This window comes from Vulpes vulpes, chromosome 2 (genome assembly GCF_048418805.1).
Source record: "Vulpes vulpes isolate BD-2025 chromosome 2, VulVul3, whole genome shotgun sequence".
NCBI classification, from domain to species: Eukaryota; Metazoa; Chordata; class Mammalia; order Carnivora; family Canidae; genus Vulpes; species Vulpes vulpes.
Genome location: NC_132781.1, coordinates 34458615 through 34480674, shown reverse-complemented (window position 1 = coordinate 34480674; position 22060 = coordinate 34458615). Strand labels below are relative to the sequence as shown.

The following is a 22060-nucleotide window of genomic DNA, read 5'->3' as shown; positions in this document are numbered from 1 at the left end:
CACCTAGCCGCCCGGGGCCCAGGGCCGGCGGGAGGGCCGCGCCGCGCTCGCCCCGCGGGCCGGACTGCGGCCGCCGCGGAGCCCGCGGACGCTTGCCCCTCTCGGGGGGACAGAGGAGATATGTGCTCCTTCCACAAGAAAAAAAAAAAAAACCAATAAATTACACAATAAATAATTAAAATCGAGTCCGAGAGGGCAGAGCCCGAGCCGTGGAGGGTGCTCCCGGGCGGGGAGGCGGGGAGGCGGGGAGGCGCCCGTGGAGGGGCAGGAAGGGCAAGAACCGGGAGAGAAGCCCAGGCCCCCGGCCCGGCAGCGGCGATGTCCTTAAGCCCAGAATCTCCTCGGCGGCGGAGGTGGTGGCGGCGTCTGCGGGCTCAGACCATTCTCTGGCTGTGTCTTCGTGTCGTCCCTGGGCCAGGCCGGCCTAACGTCTGCTCTACTGCGGCCTCACCGCCCGGACGCCGTAGTCTCCCCCATTTTGTGGGCCCAGCGGGCGGCGTTTTTCCCCCTTTAATCCGAATTCACGGGTTTTCCCTTCGCTTTAATGGCGGCCACAGGGACCAGCTCGCCCTCTCTGCTCGCCCATTGGCCGCCTTGAGGTCACGTGGGCCCGGGCTCCGTGGGGAGGAGGAGAGAGAAGGGAGTGAGAGAGGGCCGGGAAGCTTTCGGCGGAGGCGGTGAGCCCTGGGGACCGGACAGCCAGCTGGCGGCTACTAAGACAGCGCCATCTGCTGGGTGCCTCGGCCACTGTAAGATGACCCCGGGCCCAGGCCCTGTCTTTCTCCTTGCGGGGGGAATCTAGCGCAAGAGGGTTCGCATCACCAATCTGAGAATTACATGGAAAACAGTTTGATTTCGTCGGAAAAGAAAGTGTTGCAAAAATTCCCGGGCATTCTCACTTGCAAACCCCCCCGAGCTTGGGAGTCAGACGATCTGCGATACAACTTGGACACTTAAAAAGTTGTGATATTAGGAAAGAAAGAAATGCATGAGAAACAGTATAGCCTCGTAGTGAATAACCTGGGAGTGAGAGCCACGCTTCCTTGGGTTCAAGCCTTGAGCCAGTCAGTTCTTGGGGTCTCAGTTTCCTCATTTGTAAAAAGGGGGAAACATAACCCTATCTCATAGGGATGCTGTGATACTGGAGTTAACACAAATAAACCAGGTAGGCCAGTGCCTGGCACAGACACCCATTGCTAACAGTTATCTATTATTGTTGTCATCGTTACCTCATAAGATTATTGTGAGGAGTTGAACCAGTGTATGTAAAGTGCCACCACTGTAACCTCAGTGAGAACCGGAACTTTGTTTTGCTTACGGCTGTATCCCTAGTGCTTAAAAAAAGGTTCCTAGCACACAGTGGGCGCCTGATATTTGTAAATTTGCAAACGAATGAATGGTAAGAAATGGAAACCAACTAAAACGTTCTGTTCCCTTCCCTATAAAACACTCTGTTCTTTATTGGATTACACTTCAGTGTAAGAGTTCAAACATTTTCCCTGAAAATTTTGGAGAGGAGAGAGAGAGAGACAGCGGGGAAGAAAGGAAAGAAGAAAGGAAGGGAAGAAAAGAAGGAGGGAGAAGTAAAGGTGATTCAAAAGTTAGAAATATTAGTGAGTTAGCATTTACCATAATTTTACATTATAGTTGTGTCTGTAATATAAATGGAAGAGTCACTTCCTGGTCACTTCTTCAGCTATGAAATGAAAAGCATTCCTCATTCACCCATTCGTTCATCTATGATGATTAAGAGTCCAAATCTTGAAGCCCAAATCCTGTAGAAAAAGTTCTGCCACTGTTTCATTCATTTCAAAGTAAAATTTAATCCAAGATTAAATTAGTTTCTCTTACTCTGGGGGATGCCTGGGAGGCTCAGTGCTTGAGCGCGTGCCTTCAGCTCAGGGCATGATCCAGGGGACCCCGGATTGAGTTCAGCTTGGGGTTCCCCACCGGGAGCCTGCTTCTCCCTCTGCCTATGTCTCTGCCTCTCTGTGTGTTTATTTATTCATGAGAGACACACAGAGAGGCAGAGACACTGGCAGAGGGAGAAGCAGACCCCAAGCAGGGAGCCTGACATGGGACTGGATCCAGGAACTCCAGGATCACGCCCTGAGCCAAGGCAGATGCTCAACCGCTGAGCCACCCGGGCGTCCCAAATAAATAAAATCTTAAAAAAAAAATTTTTTTTCTCTTACTCTCGGATTTCTTATTGTAAAATGAGGATAATAAAAGTATTTTTCTCCTAAAGTGTATGGTAAATGAAACTGTAGGTATATGGCTTGCCATAGTGCTTTCTAAGTGTTAGCTAATAAAAAAAACTTTTAAAAATCATTATTGAGCACCTGCGTGCTCAACTGAGTGTGTTCCTGGTCTTTGTTAGGCCTGGGATACAAATATGAATAAGATACCTGCCTGTCCCTCAAGATTCCTGAAGAGAGGTAATAAAGGAGACATTTCCCACAGAATAAGATAAAAATACAATAGAGGTAATTGCTTGAATAAGGTATGTATCAACTAAGCACAATAGGAGCTCTGGAGGAGGAGCCCCAAAGTCAGAGAAGGCATCTTAAAGTAGGTAGCATTTGAAATCAGATTTGAAGGATAAAATGAATTCTTATAAAGCCCTTTGAAGCAGTTAAATCTTATTAAGCCCAATTCAGATCCAAAGGCCACATATCAAAGTCAATTATACAACCAAGACTAATTTAATCCAGGAGCTCAAATCAGTTGAAGTCCATATCCTTTCTAAGTGAGTGCCAGCACCAGGAGACAGCAATCCTCAGACGCCCGTAAGGTAAGATACCCTCTCCTCATCTCTCTTTCCCTGAAAGAATCCTCAGACCTTTGTTCCAACTGCTTCTGTCACTCTGGAACATCCTCCCCCACCTTTTAGTTTATCCAAGAAGTAGCCATCCTCTTTAGAAGTCTTGCCTTCCATTGCTCAGTCTCCAACCTGAGGACCTCAGGACTCCAGAGGCCAGTAGAATCTCCCAGAAACCCACAAGGTGCAAAGTAACATTTGATTGGCTTTTCATTTGACTAGTAGTCTTCTCAAAAAGAAGAGAGAGATAGGAGATAGGAAAAAGACACAGGGGAAAAATGTCTCAGAGAGGATCATGAAAGGAGCAAGACAGAAAGAGAGGAGTGAAAAGGCAAAAGAGAGAAATAGAGAATGGAGAAGCTAGTGGAGGAAAGGGACCCCAAATATGAGAGGAAGGGGAACATCATGGTGAGAAGAGAAAAGACCAATATAAGCACACAGAGAACATGTGAGTAACCACCTACCTTCTCTTAGAATGAGATTTTGTGCAATTTTAAAAGTAACAGAAATAAATTAAAACAGTGTACACACATTGTCAAAAAGATACAGGAAAGTATCTTCTGTTTGGAAGATACAGGAAAGTGTAAAGATGAAAAAATTTACATGTACATTATTTTTTAAATGCCCATAATGTCACCATTCATAATCAACCATCTTTTAATACTCTGATGTTTTTCCTTCCAGACTTTTCCATTGATATCTATGTCTATATCTACCTATCTACCTATCTCCCACAGTTGAAGTTATATATACATTTTACTACACATATTTACTATCTAGGATGTGTCAGGTCATGTATGGACAAGGCATAGGATATACAAGGAACACATAATCTTGCTAGATGTGGTAACTGGATAGTTGGATCAACTGGGATCAAAACTCCACACCACTGCCTGCTAGCTCCCTAACTTTGAATTGCTCATTGGTAAAATGTGTATGCAGCAATAGCACCTAAATGTTAAAGTTGTGACAATTAAAAGAGATAATCAAAGTAAAATAAGAGAGCCAATCAGGAATGTTAAGATGAATGTTAGACATTGCCTTGGACCATAATCACCTATTGTCTTTCCTCTTTGAAACATGGATTTGCTCAGTGATCTACATTTAAAATTGTTCTTTAACTCCTTCACCGTTTTAAGGACTCCATTCTCAATAGGATAGTGGATGTACCCGGCCTTCAGGAAGGGTGAGAGTTACATCATCTAAATAGAGAAAGGGCAATGTCTGACCTAAGGACTAATGTTCCCCACCTACTCTGCAAAATCACAGGATTGGGGCACCTGGGTGGCTCAGGGGTTATGCATCTGCCTTTGGCTCAGGTCCTGATCCCAGGGTCCTGAGATTGAGTCCCTCATAGGGCTCCCTGCGGGAGCCTGCTTCTCCCTCTGCCTGAGTTTCTGCCTCTCTCTCTGTGTCTCTCATAAATAAATAAATAAAATCTTTAAAAAAAATTATTGAGATAGTTTGCCTTTTTTTTTTAACCAAACCTTTCAAAATCCATGTGTGTATTTTCACTTACAGCATGTTTTATTTAGAATGAGCCACATTTCAAGTGCCCAATAGCCACACATGGTTAATGGCTACTGTGTTGGATGATACACGTCTACAAAAGCTGTAAGTTAAGGACCAATTAAGCTGTGGAGTGAGTGGTCTTGAGCCTGGGGACAATATTGATTTTCTTAAGGTCATGTTAATGGTTTAATGTTGTACTTGATTCAATTAAAAAAAAAAAAAGGCTGAGGTGAATGCACAGACACTACTTTGTTGAATATAGAAATAAAGTATATTAGCAAATTGAGCCAATTAAGAAAACATTTCAGTTCTAAGTGTCAAATATCCTGAACTGTCTTAAAAGTTGACCTGACTTGCCATTTTTCTTAGTACTGTAGCATCTAAAACTCAATTTTCTCAATAAGCATTTTATTTTAATATTAAATTTGAAGCCAATTCTCCCTAGTTTCCTCACTTTGAATTTTTTTTTTTAAGATTTTATTTATTTATTCATGAGAGACACAGAGAGAGACAGAGGCTGAGACACAGGCAGAGGGAGAAGCAGGCTCCATGCAGGGAGCCGGATGTGGGACTCTACCCCAGGTCTCCAGGATCACACCCTGAGCTGAAGGCGGGGCTAAACCGTTGAGCCACCGGGGCTGCCCTGCCCGAAATTTGGTTTGTAAACCCTCATAAGCAAATCAGATAATCCCTTTCCTCCTTATCTTTATTCTACTTGAAGTGGTCTTTAAACTGCTCTGGATCTCAGTTTTCTCAATTATGAAGAGGTTGGATTAAATAATTGCTACGATTTAACGCCTAATATGTAACACTTAATGGATGTCAGGCACTGTGCTAAGTATTTTGCATTAATTATCTATTATCCTTTCCACAGGCTTCTGAGGTAAGTACTATATTATCCCACTTTTCCCGATTGGGATACTGAGTTTTAGAGAACTTGCCCAAGGTCTGTAGAAGTATGCTAATAGAGCCACGTCCACAGGGAGGGGCTCATGAGAAACTTCCTGCAGGGACAGCTGAAACTGAATCTTGAAGGATGAGTTGAGTTAAGCTAGGAAAAGATTCAGGTGAAAGGAGAAGGAGAAGGACAAAAGGAAGAGTTGGGGTGGCGTGGGGGAGGGGAGATGATGACTGGAAAGTTTGGTGTTGGTAAGAAAAGGTATTTAGCTGAAGAAGTAACCCCAAGGCCAAATTATGAAGAGTTTGGATTTTATTCAGAAGAGAATGAGTAACCACTGAAGAACTTTAAACATGAGAGTACCGAGCTGAGATTTGTTTTTAGAAGCAACATGCCAGACGTGTTGGGGGCATTATGAAAATCCAGGCGGGGAGGGAAGAGGCCTGAACTAATTAAGAGGAGCTTATCTAAAAATGTCCTTTCTGGGATGTCTGGATGGCTCAGTTGGTTAAGCATCTCTTTGTTTCAGTTCATTTCCTGATCTCAGGGTAGTGAGATGGAGCATGGCAAGCTCAAGTTCTGCATCAGGCTCCAGGCTGGCTGTAGAGCCTGCTTAAGATTCTCTTTCTCCCTCTCTCTCTGCTTGTCCCCTGCCCTTCTTTAAAAAAAGACAAAGAAAAAAGAAAAAGGGTGCCTGGGTGGCTCAGTCAGTTAAGCATCTGCCTTCGGCTCAGGTAATGATCTCAGAGTCCTGGGATCAAGTCCTGCATCAGGCTTCCTGCTCAGTGGGGAGTCAGCTTCTCCCTTTACCCCCCTGCCCCCCTCCCCCACTTGTGATCTCTCTCTCTCTCTCAGATTCTCTTTCTCTCCAAATAAATAAATAAAATCGAAAGAAAGAAAGAAAGAAAGAAAGAAAGAAAGAAAGAAAGAACCATCCTTTCTGATTCACATTTATTCCTTCTATTAAGGCATCAGCAAGGAAGATAGGGAAGTAGAAAAAAATCACTTTTGCAAAATTCTGAGCATTCCTTTCTCTCTAAGCAGATGATTTTTCTCAGAACAGCCAATGTTGAGAGAGGAGACAAGTGCAGTTCTCTGAACCTACTCCTCCTGCTAAAAAGTTCCAGACAGGACTTTGATCTCACAGGATAATTATTCCTACCCAGATATAAACCGGCTTGCAATTTTATTATTCTCTTCCCCCAAGGAAAGGTTTACAGGAATTTAAAAGATGTAATGAGCCAATAAAAATAGGAGATTATTCTAGAATCTCTTATTTCTACTATGTAGAACTTACATGTATGTAAGGGATTTAATAGTAACATAGACAAATATAATAGTTTCATACCATATCTAGCACTAGCTTTGACATTCACTCATCCACTTATTCATTTTATACCTATTGATATTTACTATGAGTAGGGTTCTGTGATAGGTGCTATAATGATGAGGCAATATGCAACAGTACATCAGAAATAGATCTGACTCTGAAGAAGCTTACTAATTCTCAGACAGTAAGATACATTAAATAAATGTAAGTTGTGTTTGAAAATGTCTAAAATGGGTGTAGAACAAATATTGTGGAATTGAAAGAAGATGGGGCTACCCTAAGTAATAAGGAACAAAAGGCTAGTGGAGTAAAACTTTGCATTTAAACTGGACAATAATTTATGCATAAGATTTGAACTTGTAGAGATTTGGAGAAGAGCAATTTAGGCCACTGATTCCCAAACTGGACTTGGAAAACAAGGTTCTGAAGAACATTGGAAATTCCACATAAAAATGGTTCTTGATTTTGCTGGAACTGACCTATTCTTTCTCAAATTGATTTCCTTCTCTCCCTCTGCCATGTTTTATATTTCAAGAAGTTGCTCCTTGCAAATGACATTTCTCGGGCTCCTTTATCAATTTCCTTGTGGTTTGGTTTGGCCAATGCAGGCAGGGGTGGCAGATGAGGGGCCATGGAGAGACTAGGTCTTTCCTTCTCCCTCTACTTCAGACAATATCTCCAGTAGTGGCTGCATCCTTTTTGTGGTTCCAACTGCAGATAGACAGTCCCTCTCTCGCTGGTCCCAGCTTCTGCTGGCTAGTCCTCACTCTTGTGCCATGTGTTTCTTATCTACCGATGCATATTAAATTACCTTGAAACTTCAAGGCTTAAAACAACAAATATTTAATTATCTCCCACAATTCTTGAGGTTTAGTAATCTGAGAATGACTTAGCCAGGTGATTATGGCTCAAGGTCTCTCAGGTTGAAGTTAAGATTTGGTTGGGGCTACAGTTATCTCAAGGCCAGAATAGGGCCAAAGAGTTCACTTCCAAGTTCACTCTCATGGCTGTTGGCAGGAAAATAGCTCCGAGCTGGCCACTGGCCAGAGACTTCAGCATTCTGCCAGGTGGCCTCCTCAGAGCTGCATATAACATGGCAGCTTGCTTTTCCACCAGGAAGCTACCCAAGAGATAGAGATGCCAGAATAGAAGCTGTAGTCTTTTTAATAACCTAATCTCAGAACATACCATCACTTTTGCCACAGGATGTTGGTAACACAGACCAACTGTGATACAGTGTGGGAGGGGCACACATAGGGGTGTGAATACCAACAGGCAAAGATAATTGAGGGCCATCGTGGAGGCTGGCTACCATAGTCCATTCTCTCTCCCAATGACTCAGGTTCCTCTCACATGTAAAATATACTTACTTTCTCTCAAAATCAGCAAAAGTCTCTTACAGCATCAGCTTGAAGCTAGCATGTCATCATCTAAATCAGGTCCCAGTACAGTTGAGGCTCCCTGGCTATCTTTCCTTAAGTATAGCTCCTTGAGTCCAGTCTCTCTCCCCTACAGAAGCTAAGTGACAACCTAACTGTCCTCCATTTACCCAACATATAATGGTGAGACAGGCATTATAGGGTAACTGCTACAGATATTCCTGCTTAAAAAGAGAGAACAATGCAGGCACAGAGGAGTCACTGGTCCATAGCAATTCCTAAACCCAGCTGAGCAAATGCTAAGGGTTCCTTGATTAAGTCTCAAGGTCTGGGAATAATTCTCCCTGGCTATGAGCTTCATGTTCTGGGGTCTTGTCTTGGTTCTGACTTCTGTGTCATCTTCCCTTTTTGTGAAAGATAGCCTATGTTTATAGCTGAGGAATTTTCTCAGCCTACTTTTTGCCAGTAGAACTTTGAGAGACTGATGGCCTTTTTTCATTTTGTACCATCTCTATCTTTTTTTGGTCCAAGATGGCAATGTTTCTGCATACACACTTCCTTTAAAAATTTTGTGAGTTTTCTGTAAATCTTATTGGAGTCCAATCTATTAGACAAAAGCTATACCTACAAATATTATTCTGATGAGATGCCTGAGGAATAATGATCTTTAGCTTCCTAGATGCTTTATCATTTCATTGAGAGACTATGTGAGACATACCTTTAATCTCCTTAGAAAACCTTTTACCTGGACAAAATAATACTCTGATACACAACCTTAATCTTTCTGAGACTTTGACAAAAAGATTTACAGTCACATGATTGGCTTCATCTTTGGACTGTGTTTTACTGGCAATGCCCTGGACTTGATCTTTTCTAGAAGCTATATCTTAATATTAGCATTGTTTACCATTTGGAGAGGCTGAGATTTCCAAAACCAGCAAATTCCATCTCCTTTTTGTTGAAAGTTCTTTCTCTATTTTACCTCTCTCCTCCCACATGTTACTAAAGGTAACAAGAAGAAACCTTTGCTTGGAAATCTCTTTTGCTAGATCACCCAGTGCATTAGACACATTTTCTACCTTTCAGTTATGGTAGGCAAGAGTGTTGCTGAACTTTTTGCCACTGTATAATAAGGATCCCCTTTCCTCTAGTAGCCAATAACATACCCTTATTTTCTTGCAAGCCTTCACCTGAAGCCTTATCAAAAATTGTGATACCTCTATTAACAGTTTCTTCAAGTACGTTGGACTTTCATTAATACTGTCTCCAAAATCCACCACCCAGTTCCAAAGTCACTTCTGCATTTTAAGATTCTGTTACAGGAGAATACCATTTCCAGGCAGCAACAGCTACAGTAATTATCTTCTTCAATGTAACATATTATTCTGAAACTTAGCAGTTTAAAATAAATAATATTTATTATCTAACACACTTTCTAAGGATCAGGAATCCTGGAACCTGCTTGGTTATGTGGTTCTGGCTCAGAGTTTCTCATGAGGATGCAATCAGCCAAGATGTCAGCTAGAACTTCAGGTATCACAAGGCTTCACTGGGGTTGGAGAACCTGTCAAAAAATATATTATATCTGAGCAACACTACCTCCTCCCTTAGTCCCAAGAGCCCTAGAAGGTAGCATCTCCCTCATATTGTTCATCTACAGGTTGTCCCACGATTACCCTTTGAATTCCTCTAAAATGTTAAAAACTAGTTCTCATGTCAGACTCCCTTTACTGAATTCCCTGCCATAGGTCTGTTTTCTGTTCTGGGTCCTGTTTCATATGTTAGTCAACTAAGTCTTGTTGAGTTGAACAAAGTTTTGTTTGAGGTGAACAGATTTCTTTACAGTGGGACTTTTCAGAGCTCTTAATATGCTAAATATTATCAATCTCCCTGAGAAATCTACAACAGACAGCATTTCCCAAATTCTTTTGATCACAGGCCCTACTTTTGTTTTGTTTTGTTTTTACATGAACTACCAGCTAGGATGCAAAAACCATGAATGAGAAACATCATAGTTCAATTGGAACAATGAGCCTGTAAAGGAAAGCAATAGGAAACATGGTGAGGAGAGGGTGGAGGTTAAATCACATAGGGCAAGGTGTTTGACCTTGGTCCTATAGGCACTGGGGAGTCACTGAAGGTTGCCTGCTATTGGGTGCAAAGTTGGAATTGTTGAACTAAACTGTTTAATCATAGCAATATCCTTTATTTTTCTTTTATATGCAGAGTTACCTAGTACAATTAATGATAAAGAGAAAAGAGGATTACATTTTAAGCCCTTTTCTTTCTATTGCCTTTATCTTTGCTTCAAAAGAGTTGAAGAAACTTGGCCCAAGCTTTAGATGTCCCACATTGTTTGGCTTATGCTTTCAATATGGTAGATGAATCTGGAAAAAAAAAAATGGGGAAACCCTTAGAAGGAAAGAAAATGCTCCAACATATTCCCTAAAAAACAGTCTTGTCAGAGAAATTAAAAGATAGAGGAATTCTTTTGAAAAGAATTGGTGATAAGAAAAGAAAACAGAAGTCTATCTCAGGTAAATAATGAGCTAGTAATTAGGAAGAAAACAGACATCTTTTCAGAAAAGCAATATTTAAGTGTTAGTGTGTACATGAGTAGCCTATTTCTGCAAAACAAATTATCCCCAATCTTTGTGGCTCAAACAATAACATTTATTATCTCTCATAATTTCTGTGGCTGTTTGGTTCTAGCTTAGAGATTCTCATGAGGTTAAGTCAGATGGTGATTGGGGTTATAGTCACCTGAAGGCTTGAGTTAGGCTACCAGATCTGCTTCCAAGGTGGCTCACTCACACGAATGGCAAGTTAGTGCTGGCTCTTGGCAGTAGGCCTCAGTTTCTCTTCACACAGGTAAATTTTCAGAGGTCCTTGCACTCATGGTAACTGCCTTTCCCCAGAGCAAGGGACATAAGGGGCCGTGGCAAAAATTATAATGTCTTTTATTGTTTAGCCTCAGAAGGCCTACATTGTCACTTTTTTTTTTTTTTTAAGATTTTTATTCATTTATTTGAGAAAAAGAGAGCACAAGTTGGGGGCAGAGGCAGAGAGAAAGGGAAAAGCAGACTCCCTGCTGAGCAGGGAGCCTGACACAGGCTCAATCCCAGGATCCCAGGATCCCAGGATCATGACTTGAGCCAAAGGCAGATACTTAACCAACTGAACCACCCAGGCACCCCTACACCGTCACTTCTATAGTAATCTATCTGTCACAAAAATCAGCCCTGACTCTATAGAAGAGATTACCAAGATATGAGGATCACTCTAGGTTATCTTGGAGGCTGGATATCTTTCTTTCTAGATGTCTCTGTTAAAACTCTTTCCCTCAATAAAACTAATTTTAAAATAGATACATCTTGGATAGACAGTCATGTATGCCATACTGAAAACATCATATTATCTGGTCAAATTTTAAAGAATTTCAGTTCAAATGTAGCCAATTTTCTAGATTCTGGTTATAAAAAAATGTATGAGATTTCCTACTGCAAAAGTTAAGCAAGTCAGGAGTCTCTCAAGAATAAGGATTTATCCCAATGCTGAAATTCATCATTGATGAAGAAAAGTAGTTTGTGGTCCTGGTTTTTTATTGTTCTGCTCATTGTAAACAAATTCATCTTTTTTGGGGTGGAGGGATTGGGTATATATAATAATTGACATGCTTGATTTTACAAGGTCTCTTTTTAAAAACAGAAAATTATATAAACAATCAGTAACTTTTTTTCATTTCAAAAGCCCAGGGATACCTAGGTGGCTCAGTGGTTGAGCATCTGCCTTTCGCTCAGGTCATGATCCTGGGGTTCCCGGACTGAGCCCCACATCAAGCTCCCTGTGAGGAGCCTGCTTCTCCCTCTGCCTATGTCTCTAACTCTTTCTCTGTCTCTCATGAATAAATAAATAAAATCTTAAAAAAAAAAAGCCCAAACTGCATTCATCCAAAATCTGTATCTTTTAATGTGGGATGTTACTAAAAGTATGTGACCAGAACAAATGCTACATTTTAATTAATAAAAAGACTTATATTCTTCTTATAAGAACAATCTTGACCTTTATATAGTTTTTTTCTGAGACTATTCCAAAAGTAAACCATTGCCCTTTCTACCTCAATGATTTGCCAAATAGAGGCAGGATGATACATGAAAAGCACAAACTTTGGAATTAAAGATTCGAATCCTGACTGCTAGCTCTGTGTCCTTGTGCAAGTCACCAAACTTCTCCAAACCTCTGTTTACAAATCTGTAGAACAGGGGTAACATAACCAAACTGAGGATTAGATGATGTAATATAGTTATAATACTTAGCAAAGTGCCTGTCAGAGTGAGGGTTCAATGAATAATAGCTACTATTAGCAATTTGGGCAAGCAATGCTACTTCCCATGAGTTCACCTTTCAGTCTTCAGTTTTTATCTACTTCTAGTGCTACATAGCATCTGTGATTAGTGAATTTTTAAAAGTTTTAATTTTCATTTCAGTTCATTAGCATACAGTGTTTTATTGTTTCAGGTATATGATGTAGTAATCAACAATTCCACACATCACCCAGTGCTCTTCAAGACAAGTGTCCTCTTTAACCTCCATCACCTATTTAATCCATCCCCCCATCCATTCCCCTCTGATAACCATCAGTTTGTTCTCTATAATTAAGAGTATGTTTCTTGATTTCTCTTTTTCACTATTATTTTTCTCCCTGTTTGTTTTGTTTCTTGAATTCCACATATGAGTGAAATCATATGATATTTTCTTTCTCTGACTGACTTATTTCACTTAGCATTATACTCTAGCTCCATCCACATGGTTGCAAATGGCAAGATTTAGGGGTTTTTTAATGGCTGAATAATATTCCAGTGTGTGTGTATGTGTGTAACATCTTCTTTATCCATTCATCAATTAATGGACACTTGGGCTGTTTTCATTATCTTGGCTAATAATTGTAAATAATGCTGCTATCAACATAGCATGTGTCCCTTTGAATTAGAGTTCTTGTATTCTTTGGGTAATACCCAGTAGTGTGATTGCTGGATCATAAGGTACTTCTACTTTTTAAAAAATATTTTATTTATTTATTTGAGACAGTGCGAGGGAGCACAAGCGGGGGGGTGGTGGCAGAGGGAGAGGGAGAAGCAGGTCTCCCCCTGAGCAGAGAGCCCAATGTGGGGCTCAATCCCAGGACCCTGAGATTATGACCTGAACTGAAGGCAGACACTTAACTGACTGAGCCTCCCAGGCATCCCAAGGTAGTTCTATTTTTAACTTTTTGAACAACCTCCATACTTTTTTTCATCGTGGCTGCACCGGTTTGCATTCCCACCAACAGGGTACTAGGGTTCCTTTTTCTCCACATCCTTGCCAACATTTGTCATTTCTTGTGTTTTTTATTTTAGCCATTCTAACAGGTGTGAGGTGATATCTCATTGTAGTTTTGATTTGCATTTCCCTGATAATAAATGATGATGAGCATCTTTTCATTTATCTGTTGGCCATCTGTATGTCTTCTTTGGAGAAATGTCTGTTAATGTTTTCTGTCCATTTTTTAACTGGATTATTTGTTTTTTGGGTATTGCATGTTATACCTCTATTGGATGTGTCATTTGCAAGTATCTTCTCCCATTCTGTAGGTTGACTTTTAGTTTTGTTGATTGTTTCCTTCACTGTACAGAAGCTTTTAGTTTTGATGTAGTCTCAAAAGTTTATTTTTGTTTGTTTCCCTTGACAATATATCACTAATATTGTGATTAGTGATTTTAAAATGTTGAAATGAAGGAACTACCAAAATAAGAATGATTTTTTTTTTTAATTTTATGATAGTCACAGAGAGAGAGAGGCAGAGACACAGGCAGAGGGAGAAGCCGGCTCCACGCACCGGGAGCCCAATGTGGGACTCTATCCCAGGTCTCCAGGATCGCGCCCTGGGCCAAAGGCAGGCGCCAAACCACTGCGCCACCCAGGGATCCCTCAAAATAAGAATGATTAAAAAGCTTAATTTATGGTTGTGCTGCTCCTTATTTTTCAGTTTTCTCTGGATGCAAAGCAGTCAATTCAATACTCAATTCAAATATGAACTAGACATGTCTAAAAATCTACTTTTCCTCATAAAAATGACCTTCAAGAAAAATAAGACACTGCAACACTACAAAATGATCACTAGATTGTAAATCTGGGCTTAATTTTCCCAAAGTTGGACTTTGGAAAATGAGTTTTATAAATCTTGAGACATTTTGAGAAGTATTGAATAAACTTTGGAGGTATTCACCTTTGTAGGACTCTTTCCCTCTACTTTCCAGATGCAAAGGGGAGAATAATACTTCCTCAAGTCTTTTTTATATATTCAAATGCAGAATAGCCATGACCAAAAGGATGAATTACAAAGAATAATCAGGAATCTAAATATGTACACATTTTGAATCAGCACTAAATGGGCTTGACAATTTCCGATGCGAAACTATTTTGTACTTTGCATATATTCATATGTTAACTGTTTTATATACTTTAAAAAACTTAAATAACACTTAGAAAACACAAAATGAGCAGGTCTGCCTTATAAAAAAGAAAACACAAGTAAATCAGATTAAGAATATGAGATTTTTTTAAAACATAATTTACAAAGCAGCTACAGATATTATTTTTTATTAAAAACTGTTAACACAGGGATGCCTGGGTAGCTCAGCGGTTGAGCATATCAGGGTGTGATCCTGGAGTCCCAGGATCCAGTCCCACATCGGGCTCCCCACAGGGAGCCTACTTCTCCCTCTGCCTATGTCTCTGCCTCTCTCTGTGTCTCTCATGAATAAATAAATAAAATCTTAAAAAAAAAAACTGTTATCACAAAATATTAGTATCGGCTTATATTCCTTTGTGCAACTCAGTGATGATTCATAATGGACCACACCTTATATGGATTTAATGGAATGCCATATAGCTACCAAAAATGGTAAGAGTCTCACTTATGTCTGTACATGGAAATGTGTATAGAGTAATATAAACAGGAAAGAAGAGACACAAAATAGCATATATCCTGTGATTAAACTATGAAAAATATATGCCTATATAATGTAGTACAGTGGAAAGGACGGTGGGAATCAGAAGAGCTGAGTTCTACTTGAGACACTTGGCTAGGTATTGATAACTCAGCAATTTATCTGCTTGTTCTCAGCTTCCTCAACCGTGAAATGAAGAATTTGACCTAGAATCAGTCTATAAAGAAGGCCATTCCCAGTACTAAAGTTTGTGATTCCAGAGTTCAAAAATTTGGAGTGACATAAGTATAGTTGATTGTTTACTACCTTCTTTCCCATAAAGTTGTCTAGGTTAATAATAATTTTAAAAGGACACCACATGTCTTCAGTAAGACATAGGAGGGACATAATATTGATCAAAAAATAAGATTAAGTAACAGATAAATTACACGATTTTATTTAAACTTCACTTAAAAAAAAAAAGAAAAAGGCAATAGGAAGTCACTGAAAGTTTTGAAATAAAAAAGTGACATGATAGGGGCAGCCCAGGTGGCTACTGGTTTAGCGCCGACTTCAGCCTGATCCTGGAAACCCGGATCGAGTCCCACATCAGGTGCCCTGCATGGAGCTTGCTTCTCCCTCTGCCTGTGTCTCTGCCTCTCTCTCTCTCTCTCTCTGTCTCTCACGAATAAATAAATAAAATCTTAAAAAAAAAGTGACATGATAAAAGTAGCATTTTAAACCAGACAGTGGTGTACATCATATCTGAAAACAAGAGAGAAAAAAGGCAGAATGATCCATCAAAGGGTGATTGAGAATAAATTAAGTATGAAGTGGGGAGGGCTTGAACTTGGGAGGGCACATCATTTATTCATTTATGTATTTGGCATTTATGGACATTCAGTGGGTTAAGTGCAGGGGGACCGAAGATATTGTGGATACACAATCATTCTCCATCCCCTTTCCCAATTTAATTTCCTTCATAGAATTTATCATTATCTGAAGTTGTATTGATTTGTTTGTTTTTTTACCATTTTGTTGTCTATTTCACCCTCCAGAATATAAATTCCTCGAAGGCATAGAGTACCATGTATATAGTTACTCAATAAATACTTGCTGAATAAAAGAGTAAGTGAAAATTATATTGAATCTTACAGATAGAGTCAAATATATTTTCTGGCATATGTGTATGGCTTAGTAGATTCAGGCTAATTTAGCAGGAAAGGCCCTCACAGACCCTCCTGCTGTGTTTATGATACAATTAACTTAAGAAATTATTCTTAAAAAAAAAAGAAATTATTCCTATGACTGCCCTCTTTTCAGCCTACTACTAAAGTATTTTCCAATAAATTTTGCTTCCCTTCTGTTCAGAAATCCTTCTTTCTTTGATACAAATGAAGCTAGAAGAAAGAGATTATCTGTGCTTTACTCTCAGTTCTTTCTGAATTATTTATGTCCAGATATTTGATTATTAATTTGATACAGTGATTAAATACCTGCTAGCTCATTTTTTTGCAACTTCAGTTTACAAACTTGGCTGAAGTTAAAGGATACCAAATACCTCTCTCAAAACTGTTGGGAGATGGGACAGAGGTGAGGGTCAGAGGCAGGGAGAAGAGTTCACAAGGCCAACAATTAGCAATGTATTCTCTACCCCAATATCTGTGGTTTTTTTACTGGCTTTTGAACTTCTCACTTCAGCCATCAGACTCCAACACTCCTTTCTCTGAGCAATAATACTTGAATCTGCTTCCCTTAAAAGTAATAGCATTTCACCTTTGTAGAGCACTTGAGAGCTTACAAGATTCTTTCTACCCTCATACCCCCGTGATCTTGCTTAAATCTGATTTAATCTCTTTATTCTCATGCAGGTTATTTATTACAAACTTTCCTAGGAGAACTAAGGGGAAAGCTTGAGTAAGATGTGGGAAAAGGAAGTTCGTAAACAGTGAGTTATGAACTGATGAAATGGTAACACCATAACCATGATGAGACTGATGCTGTTTCGACTGGCCCAGGTTCTTTACATAGAGCTGATTTGTTACCTTCCAAGGGCTGAGGTTCTCTTTTGCCCTCTGCAGCCTGGCATCCATAATTAGTTGTGTTGGAAGGCTGACACTACTACAAAGGACATGAAGGACCTTCTTGTCTCTCAGTTTAGCTGGTACCTGGCTCTGTCTTCCTTGCAAGCTGAAAACTGGCAGTTTTTCATCTCATTTCTCCCCTCCAGGTAATCTTTCCATTAGCCTGGCCTTATCACCTATTAGGGACCTTGTGCTGCCTGAGAAAGAAATAACTCTTCCTTTTGTGCTGACATCTCTTCCCTAAGTTATTTTTCCTATTCTGACCTCAGACTATTTCTAAATTTTCCTTTTGTTGCTTCTGTTTTTCCAATATTTCCTGCAACTGTACTTGTTGATTCTCTTCTCATCTTGTGTGTGGGCAGCTGATAACCTGTTCTGTCCCATTATCTCAGCTTAATGATTCCACCCACTTTCTTGGATATTAATCACTAGGTGGCCTGGGAAACCATGACTTCGCAAAGTCATCTCATTACATTTTTACCAAGGCCAGCCCAATACCTTAGGAACCCTGGTAATAAAATAATAACAACAATTACCATTATTAAGTACTTACTGATATGTACCACCAGGCAATTTACACAAATGATTTTATTTAATCCTCCACACAACCTTATGAAGTTAAACGGGTAGGTCAGCAGAGGCTTTATTTGCATAACTGTAAATAAATACCACATATAAAAGATAGTGATCAGATATGTTGGGGTATATGACTAGTCCTATACAGTAAGACTCCCATGCTCTCAGGACACACTTAATGGAGATTGTACCATATGTTGAAAAAACTTACCCTGAGTGGAGGGAGACAAATCCTGGGGTATGTTTACTAAATCTAGAGACTGCAGATAAAACCTATACTAATATTTCTTATGGAAGTTAGTTACATTGATAGCCTTCAATCAACCATCCCTCCTGGCATTTATATCCTTATGTAGTCCCTCCCCTCAGGGCTGGGCCTATCACTTGTTTTTAAGAATAGAATATTCTTAAATGTAGAATAGTAGTAGAAGTGACACTGTGCCTGTTCCAGGCCTAAGCCTTAAGAATTTTGCAGCTTCCACTTTTATGCTTTTAGGAGTCCTGAGTCACCATTTGATAAGTTCACATGGAGAGGGAAAAGCCCTGAGACTACATGGTAGGAAAGAGAGGTCTTACCTCATCAGCATCCCAGCTAAGTTTGGCCTTCCAGACATGCCCAGTGAGGTGTCAGATACAGGAGTGAAGCCATCCTGGAGATTTCCAGCCTCAGTTGCTATCTGACTACAGCCATGTGAGGGATTCAAAGGAGACCAGCAGAACTGACAAGCAGAGCACCAACCATATAATCATGAGAAATTAAAAAAAAAAAAAAAAGAGATTGCTGTTTTAAGCCACTAAATTTTAGGGCAGTTTATTAAGCAGTAATAGATAACCAAAACACTATTAAGTTAATAATGTTAAAGATTGTGGTTAGTAAAAAAAAAAGATTATGGTTAGTTTGGAGTCCCATTAGATAATATTCAGTCAAGAGGCTAAGAATACTAGAATCTGGGCCCTTAGGTGGCTCAGTCAGTTAAGCGTCTGCCTTTGGCTCAGGTTATGATCTTAGGGTCCTGGGATCGAGTTCTGCATTGGGCTCTCTGCTCAGTGGGGAGTCTGCTTCTCCCTCTACCTCTCCCCCTGCTTGTGCTCTCTGTCTCTCACGCTTGTTCTCTCTCTCTTTCAAATAAATAAATAAAAATCTTAAAAAAAAAAAAAGGCAAACCAGAATCCTACCTTAAACCATAGCCACCCCCTCCCACCTCCAAGGTCTGGAGGGAGAAATATATACAGGAGACAGTGGCAAAAGAAAACAACACTTGCATTTTAGCTATTCTTGCTCTCTCTGATAAGGTAGTCTGAGAATACATGCCTAGAGCTGGAGGTTTATAGGGCCTTTTTTCCCCTTAATTTTACAGGGTTAAATGAAAAATATTTAGCTACCAGGAAAGCCAGGAATCCAACTAATCAAAATAGACACTAGCTGAACCAGGCTGTACCTTCACAGTGTAACTACAATTTGTCTATTCCCTCTCTCTAAGCCTGAGGGCAGGCCTGGGTTGGAGGGTCACTCAGTACTATGGGAACAAAAATAGAAGAGCCTAGAGAGATCCATACCCATGTGTGATCCAAGCACATCGTGCATGATCCTGACTGCATGGGAAAATGACCTTGTCAATGTCTTGGAATCTAACCATCCAGGTTAGCCACTTTTGTCAATGGAAACAAGAAGGGTGATAAGGAAGAAACTATAGAAGTGTCCCTTTCCCTAGACCCTTTACATACTATCTCATTTAATCCTCATAGTAACTCTGAAAGGTAGAAATTTTTCTTGCTATATTACCCGTGAGAAAATGAAATACTAGAGAGGTTGAATGACTTGTCTTAGGAATTACAGGGGTGGGTTGGAGTTGGTTGAGAAGGAGAGATGATTTTTGAGTATGGCACATTGTGAAATCACTTACGTTGTCATCTCAGTTGTTTTCTGTTCAAGTGAAAAACAAAGTCAAAGGAAACTGCTGTACTCTTAGAGGCACCGAAGGAAACAGGGCCCAAAATCACCCTTTTTTGTGGCTTGATCATAGCACAGGTGGGAAGAAGTCATCTCTTTCTACTCTAGCAGAGAAGTAGCTGCATTTCAGCTGTGGTTGGTGATATGAGTCAGTGAATAGCCACTCAGAAATGCATGTGAAACCTCCCCTTTCCCCAGAAATCCCTGAGAGATACAGAAGGGACCTGAGGTTCTAATGATCTCCTTGCAGAGGCTGCTACTGTCCATGTGATCTGATTGTATTGTTAAACTAGAGTGGCCTGGAGAAATGTCTGCTATGCAAACATCACATCTCTGACAGAAAACTCTATGTTTGTTCCACCCCCACATTCTCCATTCAAGTTCCCAGAAGCTTGCACTTATCCTCAAAAGATATTTCCAGACAAGGCTTACTCAACTTCGGTTTTTCAGTAGGGTAAGATTATTTTGTTTTGTTTTGTTTTCATTTCTTTAAACTTGGCTGACCATTCTCATTCTACCCTAGGCTGGTGTATAAAAGCCAGTCATGGACAACATACCTGTTCCCATTCACTTTTCACCTTCTTGTTCTTTCTCTCCTAATCTTTGATTCTTGGCCCTCTATGCCAATTTGACATTTGCATCTCTCTTTCTTTGTGCCAACCCCACTTCATTGTCTGCTGGGTTATACTTTCTCCTTCAGGCCACTTGTACTTTGACCACTTGCCCAGTTTTCAGTTATATTAATTCCTCTGGCTTGGTATCCTATATTGACTTAGCTGAAAATCTTAATATTCAGGCCCTGTACTGCAGAATTCCACCAGCCAATGGGTGGCATATATTGTCCAAGCTCTGTGCCTGCAGAAAGAAAACTATCTGATAAAAACAATGGCAGAATAGGGTAAAGAGTTGTTTTTAACCTGCACTTGCTGCCACTGCAAGCCAAATTTCTACCTGCCCGCCTCTGCACCATTTTTCTTCTGGCTCCAAGAGATTTAGGAAGGATAAAAAATATATATATAACCCTTGGTTATGACAACTTTGGAAACTGTTTGGCAGTATCTACTAAAACTGAACATATGCATATACTTTTACTAAACAATTCTACTTCTAGGTACATTCCCAACAGAAAGGCATACATATGTTCACCAAAAGACATGTACAAGAATGTTCATAACAGGACTATTCATGGGAGCTAAAAACTGGAAACAATCCAAATGTCCAATAGCAGTAGAACAGATAAAGAGTAGTATATTCATACAATGTGCTAATATAACAATGAAAAAGAACAGACTACTGCTATGCATGACAGACAACATGGATAAATCTTACATACACTATGTTGACCCCCCCCCAAAAAAAACACACACAGAACACATAATATATATCTAATTTATATAAAATTCTAAAACAGACAAAACTAATCACTGTTGTTAGAAGAGTGATTATCGTATGGGGAGTGGTAACCAGGTGGGGACACCGGATTGGACGCTGATAATGTTTGTTTCTTAATCTGGGTACTGATTAACTAATGTGTTCACTTTGTGAAAATTCATCCAGCTGTACACTTGTGATTCACAGATTTTCCTATATATGGCCTACGTGAATAAAGTGAATGACAGAAAGAAAATTTTCCTTGCTTTCTCCTGAAAATGTAGTTATAAAGAACACTCAAGTTTAGTGGCTGAGTAAATGGGTCTCCTTGTGTTCCTACTTGTCATTTTGAAAAACCTAGCAATTCCTATTAACCTATAAAACTTATATATTCCTCTGCTATAATGAAGACATCTCTCACAGCCTCCTACCTCCAAGTGGACATCATGGTATTTGGCAGGACATGATCAGAGGTATGGCACACAGCCAACATTATACAGATCTCCACGTATTGGTTTCCAGGCAGAATGGAAGAAACATAATCTTGGGCCTATCTCTAAGAAGGAGTTGGGGGTATTCTGGGACAAGTTAACCAATTGGCTGGATAAGACAGTTTACAGGCTGCAGAGCATAGGGTCACAGCAAATTTGGATGCTGTCAAGGGTTAAACCTGTAACAGATGACCATAGAGATTATCTTAATGAATTATATGGCCAATGACACTAGGCAGAGAATCAGAGGGTAGATGTAGGACAGCAGGATGAAAATGGAGACCATCAGGACAGAGCAAACAGCTTGGTTAAAAAAAAAAAAAAAAGAGAGAGCGAGCATGGGAATAAGCAGCCAAAGGCTTTAAAAAAAATTATTTATTTAAGTTGGGGAGTGGTAGAGGGAGAGAGTCTTAAGTAGACTCTGCACTGTACACAGAGTCTGACATGGGGCTTGACCCTCTCATGACCTGAGATCAGGATCTGAGCTCAAGAGAAGAGTCAGACACTTAACTGACTATACCACCCAGGCACCCCTACAACCATGGGCTTTTAATAGGGCCTTTACAGCCTGTATGGATTGGGATAGAAGTATGAAAGAGCTGAGCTGTTCTAGACAAAAATCCTATACACTTTCTACTACTATCTAGCTTCCCTTTCTGGGCTCTTTGTTTTGGTGACA

At 40.1% G+C, this 22060-nt stretch overlaps 1 long non-coding RNA gene across 1 annotated transcript; it reads right to left on the bottom strand.

Annotated features, from left to right (window-relative positions):
- Window positions 1–10125: 10125 nt before the first annotated feature.
- LOC112918082 (uncharacterized) lies at window positions 10126–18284 on the bottom strand. The gene is made up of 2 exons (XR_003234600.2): window positions 18145–18284; window positions 10126–10327 (listed from the first exon to the last, which is right to left on the bottom strand). It is a non-coding gene; the product is annotated as an uncharacterized lncRNA (long non-coding RNA).
- Between the last annotated feature and the right edge of the window lie 3776 nt (window positions 18285–22060).